Genomic DNA, 7,145 nt, shown 5'->3' on the forward strand with positions numbered 1-7,145 from the left:
CGACAGTCCCAAAAACGCTTTTTTTAAGGGACTGTCGCTAAAAAAATTATCAGAGTGTTAAAAACCGTCGCTTATAATATACTATAGGCCACAGTTTTTAACCCTCGTATAAATTAGGCGACGGTTAATAAATGTAGGGAAAAAATTTTAAAAAAAATTAATGCATTATTCTCGACAGTTTAGAACTATTGGTGAAAGTATTAGCCACAGTTTAAACTTGTGGCCCATACTTTGACTGACGGTTCAAAACTGTCGGGGAAGGGGATCCTAAAATAAAAAAACTCCTCTCTCATCAACACATTCAGACACGCTAACCCTCCATCTTCGCCCTTAACCCTCCATCTCTATCAGCTCCTATCTCTATCGATCCACCTTCCACCATCTTTAACCCAAAACACAGCCGGAGGCGGAGCCACCACCACCATTGGCACTCCTTCCAATTCCAGCTAGAGGCAGAGTCGTAAGTTTTTTGAATATGTAAATTATTGTATATGTTTGAATATGTATTTATTGTATTTTTCATTTGATTTCAGATGTAATTGTGTGTTCATCATCGACGAGATCCAACCGCGAGCAACAAGCTGCCTTTGTCGTTGCCCTAACCGCGAGCCCCCTATCTCTAGTTTCCCTCTCAACTACTTGGCGTCACTGCTCCATCCATCTAGGCCAGCTCTGGTCCTCGACGGTCCGATCGACATGCACCACGGGATTTCCCAGCCTCAGAATCCCAAAACCCCCATCTTATGAGGTTCTCTCTGCCTGTATATCCTCAGTGTATATATATATATTTCTTTTCTGTCTGGCAGTGTGAGCATACTTAGTTGTTAGTTGTTCGTTTGAAAGATGGTAATTAATATTATTGTAAATGTTTTGTAAGAAAATGAAGTTGAGATAACGAAGGGCCAGTAGCTGTTTTTTCCTTGTTAATAGCTTACAATGTCATTTTTCTACTCTTCTCTTTGCCATTCTTTATAAGACCATCAATACATTCAATAATGATTTTTAGGTCATTCTGAAACTTCCAAAATAAAATTATGATTCAATATAAGTTTAAAAGCTAGCCTAGAGTTGGTCTTCCTAAACTTAGGAATTTTACATGTTCACTTGCTCACCTCTTCTCCTCAGCTTCCATGTGGTTAGGTGAGTAGTTATAAGTCAATTTCCCATTACAGGTTCTATTATTTAAGGAAGAACTCCCTACTGAAAACATTAAAGATATCAACATGTGATCAACACTAGCCCTTCGTTATCTCACAGAAGTGGTGTCTAAAGTCGTTGATAAAGATATCTATGGTGATATGGTGGTGGTGTTTTTGATAGCTAATAGCTTGTATTTGTAAGTAAATTGAAGAATCCATAGTGATATGTTCTGATACACCAACACAGTAGCTCTTTTACTATATATCCCAACTTTAAGCTAACACCTAATTGCGCTTATTTTGTTGGAACTGAGAATATATAATATTCATTTTATTTGATTATGGGGATTACAATTGTAGATAAGTTTTTGCAATTGTTCACAAAACCCATCTCACTTACATTTATATATCCTTGTTATATATTCTGATCCCATGTAATAGGCGTTTTAAGTGTATAGTATATTTAATGACTTTATGATTTTCGTTCCCATTGTTTCTTTTTTCTTGCCTGCCTATAAGTTTCTGCAATTGTATTTGTTGTGCTCCTAGCTATCATTTTCTTTTAATGGTAACCCATAAAGTAAAGATCAATAAACATTGTGCTTGTGTGAACATGAGAAAGAGATGTTCTGAAATTGTGTTTGTGGTTCTATCATTTATTTATGCGGTGTCTTGTCAACAGTATCTTTTGATATAGGAAACTCATTATTATTTGTAATATATATTGTAACTTCATCACCTCGTATTCTTTGCTAAAATCATTAAAAATTTTAATTTTCATCATTGCATTCAAATTTCCAATAGCTAGCTCCAGGCACTCTGCAGTTATATACACACATATATGTAAGATTATTTCAAACAAGCCATATATAAAAGTAGTTACTAACCTTCAAATACTTAATATATTTTATACCTTCAAATACTTCCTCTCACAATGTTTCTTTAAGTTTCTGCACAATCCAACAAAACCAAACCCCTTCCAAGTGATTAGAAGTTAGGTTTTTGTTTTCGGTTATTTGTTTTTGATTTTATGATGATTATTATGTTTGGTTTAGTATTTGAGAGTTGTCTTTAAAAAGGATTCTTAGTAATGACCCTTTTTTTATAAGAGTTTTGTTTTTGCTTACATTTTTAATATTTTCTTAGCTAGTGAACTAGTGTACCTATTTCTGGTTGTTCTTTTGATTAAGTTAATTCTTGTTTATTTTCTTTATTTACTTGCTTTGAAGAATACTAATAATAATTCCCTCTCTTAAAAGAAAAAGAATAATATATTTAAGAATCAACATGCATGTATATATACGATTGCATATGGTTTTGTAACTTGTGTATATGTGGATTACTTGTAGGTACGAATGCATTGAAAATGATTTGTTGAGCTCTCTTTTGAAAGCTTCTAGTATTGCTTCTTACAAGTCAACAGGCGTGGACAAAGCTTTAGAACTAGCTTGTTAATTCATGGTATGTGTCCATCTTTTTGGAAGAGACTTAAAGAATCTTTTTGGTACTCTCTTGTGGATCTAAACATTAACCCTTTCAAGAGGATTGACAAGAACTGAGTTCACTCCTAAACTTAGTGATTATAACTTCAGGGTGCCTTTGACCTAGTTTTTTAGTTACTGTCTTCTTAATATATATATATGTGTGTGTGTTATTTTGAACCTTTTATGTTGATGATGAACATTAATGCATTGACTTTTTTCAATTTCATTAATTTGACAAGCTCCTGTAATATTCACACGGATCTTTTCTGTAAATCCAATATTCATATGTGTATTGTTTATTAAAATTGTAAACTCAAATAAAAAATCCAATATAGCTAATGACTTTGCAAAGCCTAAATAATTTTTGAGTGTGACTGGGTAAACTTTCAAGAGTGTTCGTCATAAATATTTTGTTGTAGATTTGTTACTGCCCATCTTGTTGTATATATGGCCAAGTCCTATTGGAGAATCAGCATGTACTAATTAATTATTTATTTAATTAATTAAGTTTAAACTCACTAAATCACATGCATGCATTCATTCTTGCCTAAAAGTTGTATTTGAGTACAATATTATAGGCTACGGTTTAAAACCGTGGCCTATAGTATAGGCTACGGTTTAACACTGTGCCTAAAACACTATAGGTGACAGTTTTAAACTGTGGCCTATACTATAGGCTACGGTTTTAAAATGTAGCCTATACTATAGTCCACGGTTGAAAACCGTCGCCTATAGTGAACACTATAGGCGACGGTTTTAAACTGTGGCCCATACTATTTTCTCGACAGTTTTCGACCATCGTCTATTCTACCCAGTATCCGCGACGCTCGTATAGGCGACGGTTTTATGGACTGTCGGGAATTCTTTGGCCAACAGTGTAAAACCGACGGGAATTTGGGGTTTTTTAGTAGTGTCAGTTATTTATAATAATTAAAAGCTATTAAAAATATAATTTTTTTTTTTTAAAAATGAATCAGATATTATAATGGTATAAATTTTTTATTTATTCATTTACAACAAAACTTAATTTTTTGCTCATATATATTTAAATTAAGTATTTTTTATAGTTTTTTTATTTATATAAAAATATTAATTTAAGTATTAATAATTTAAACATTGTAAATTTTTAACCTTTTTATTGAATGAGAGGTAGATATTCTAAAATATTATTTTTTAATTTTTTATTGCAACAATTCATTAAATTAATGAATCATGATTTGTTATCTTTTTTATTAATATTATTGTTTATAATATTAATTGTTTGTATCGATTTTTTAAGTTAGACTAATATTATTATTTTAATTGATGAATATTTTTTCTCTCTTCTCCTTTCTAGTGTCATATTTTTTAAACTCAATTAAGATGTATATTGAAAGTAATTATGAAATAATAAAATTATAAATATTATAAGTAAATGGAAAAAAAATAATCAAATGTATAGAAAAAATATTAATTTTTAGATATTTATATAAAGTAATCAATTGAATATATATTTATATATAATATATAAAATTAATTGTGTAAGCTATTTAATTGCCCATACAAAGAGAAACAATATTAATTTTTGGACAAATCGGTGTGAATGAAGAAATATTTTACTTGTAGTATTTTTTTTAATGAAATATAGTGTATATGTTGTGTTTACTTGTAGTTAGTAAGCATAATACTCACATAGTTTGTAAACAATGTGAGACTCTAACAAAATATATATATATATTAGGGTTGTATATCAGTCGGTTTATCATATATATTTTCTAACCTAATCTAAAGTTCGGGTTGCTAAAATTTAACTGCAACCCGCCTAATTTAAAAAAAAAAAAATCTGTAAACTGACCAACGGTTTGGGCAGTTTTGTTGGGTTAACCTGCCCAAACCGACCAAACTTTTTTCTTTTTTTTTTTTAGTTTCAAAGTCAAAATCAATAAAAATTAGAAAAATAAATTAAAAATATCACATTCCACCAAAGTACAACACAATATATATGACTTTAAAACTAACAATTAAGTATATAATTTTATGTTATTATATATTTAAATCATTTATGTTATCTTTAATAAAAACTAAAAAGTTAAAAAACAAAGTTAAAATCCAAAATCGGGTTGGTCGGTTTAATTGGGCGGGTTGGACCTATTTTCAACCTGCCCAATTAACAGATTGGGCAGTTTGTAATTTTTTTTTTTGAGTTATTTCGGTTTGTAATTTTTATTGATTTTTTTGGTTTTGTTTGGGCGGGTTATTCGGTTTGGGCGGTTTACGATTTTTTTTGTACAACCCTAATATATATATGGAACACTTCTTAATGAGTATTACCCATTGATGGTAACTAAACAAATTTAACTATAAATATTAATTTTAAAAATATTAAACCTTTAAATTTTAGTCCGATAGCGAATAGTTAAAAAGAAATTTGACTTTCTATGCTTGATTTAGCTATTTAATTAAAGAAAATATCAAAATATACTTATTTTTACACTATATCAAAAATACATTTAGATGAAAAATATTTAAGTCAAACTCAACTTCTTTTATCATTTTTTTGCCGAAAAACATTTTCTTAATTATTTTTTTTAGCTGATGGAACAACCTCAGTCCATATAACGTAAAAATAAAAAAAAATTCTAATTAAATAAAAAATTTATCATAAAAACTCAATTTTTTCTAATATTACCCATTTATGGGTAATACCCATTAAGAGTACAACCATATATATATGAGTATACTCTTAATGGGTATTACCTATGAATGGGTATTCTATTATTAGCCATTCGATCAAATCTAATGGTTGATATTTATAACTATTATTAAATTTTTAAATTTAATATTTCTTATTTTAACCTACTACTTGATGATATGAAAGTCATTTTTTATCCATTATTTCTATTTTCATCTCATTCTATATATATATATATATATAGGAAATTATAATTACACACAATAAAATAAGGGGAGTTATATTTATTTCCCAATCATTTTTGACAGCACCCCAAAATTTTAAAAGAAATAATTACATATTTAATTTTGTGTGAAATGACCAAACTAGACCATGTAAGTTATCAATTTTTTCTTAACAAAATACATCCTCATTTACGTTTTTTTTAATAAACACACCAACTACTTTATATTCAATATAATTCTAAAATTAAAAACTGATTGTAAAGAGTATTTTTCAACCCTAACATTATTAATCAATGAAAAAGGTTTTGAGATTCCATCAATCAATGTAAAGAGTATCTTTATAAAATACTATGATGATATGTCTTTTGGATTTTCCTAATTAACCATTTATATTGATAAATGTAATTGATATGAAGATGATATTCAATTAATAAACAAAGTGTGAATTGTAGTTTCCAAGAAATACAATTTGCATAGGTGAGTTTCAGTAGATGTTAATTAAGGTGTTATGAGGATCATTTATATTGTGATTATTTGGGGATAGATGGAGATGCCTTTGTAATATGAGAAATGCTAAAGGGCATCAGTAGTGATGCCGAGCACCCTCTTATATGTCAGTATCGCTATTGGTCTAACTAAGTATCGGGTCCCACATAATTTAATATAATAGTTTTTAGGAAGTATCGCTAACCAATCGCAACGTGACATGTCGAGAAGGTGCTAGGCACCACTGGTGCCTAATAGCAATGCTCGTTAATATTTACACACTATAAAAAAAGTTACTTTTAGTGATAACTTTTTAGTCATAACATTTTTTTTACTAAATGTAACTTTTAGTTACAACATTTGTTGTGACTAAAACATAGCATTTAGTTACAAGTTGTCACTAATTTAGTTTTAGTCATAACAAATATTGTAACTAAAAATACATTTAGTCACAACAAATTGTAATTTTTGTGACTAATACTTTTAGCCACAGACTTTTTAGTCACAACATAAGAATCATGATTTATAATTAGTCACAACTTTTTTACTTTTAGTCACAAGTTTTGTTGTGACTAAAAGTAAAAAAATTTGTAGTGACAGTAGCAATTATAATTAAAAAAGAATAACAAGGACTGGTGCTATTCTTAATCTTTTTTTTTTTTAACAACTTCATTGTATTACTTGAAAGTTTTGGGGTGTACTAAGAAAATACTTTTTTGGTAAATGGGACGGGGTGTGATTATAAAAAGTAAAATTTAAATTAAATAAAAAGGGTCAATTTAGTAATGGGGTATAGTTAGAATTTTATGGGATGTAAATATAATAACTACACCCCAATAATATATTTACATATTTAAACTTTAGTAAAATAACTAAAATAATTATTTCTACTCCACTACTAAAAAAACTAATCAGTTTTTTTAAGAAAAAAAATTATTAGTTGAAAACTTTTAAACTATAAAATCGTTCATCAATGGATAATTTTGAAATTTCAAAATAATTATCAAATATAAAAATAATACTTTTGAAAAATTGTTCCATCTATTCCTATTATTTATGTTTATGTTTACATTATACTTAAATCAAAAAAAAAAAATTAATGATTTATAATATATAATATGCTGGATATTGTCACTAGATC

General features: G+C 28.4%; 1 long non-coding RNA gene across 1 annotated transcript; it reads left to right on the forward strand.

Annotated features, from left to right (window-relative positions):
• Nucleotides 1–227: 227 nt before the first annotated feature.
• Nucleotides 228–2,853, forward strand: LOC115697088 (uncharacterized). The gene is made up of 3 exons (XR_004007875.2): nt 228–460; nt 534–748; nt 2,489–2,853. It is a non-coding gene; the product is annotated as an uncharacterized LOC115697088 (long non-coding RNA).
• Nucleotides 2,854–7,145: the final 4,292 nt, after the last annotated feature.

The sequence above is a fragment of the Cannabis sativa genome, chromosome 7 (assembly GCF_029168945.1).
Source record: "Cannabis sativa cultivar Pink pepper isolate KNU-18-1 chromosome 7, ASM2916894v1, whole genome shotgun sequence".
Taxonomy (NCBI): domain Eukaryota; kingdom Viridiplantae; phylum Streptophyta; class Magnoliopsida; order Rosales; family Cannabaceae; genus Cannabis; species Cannabis sativa.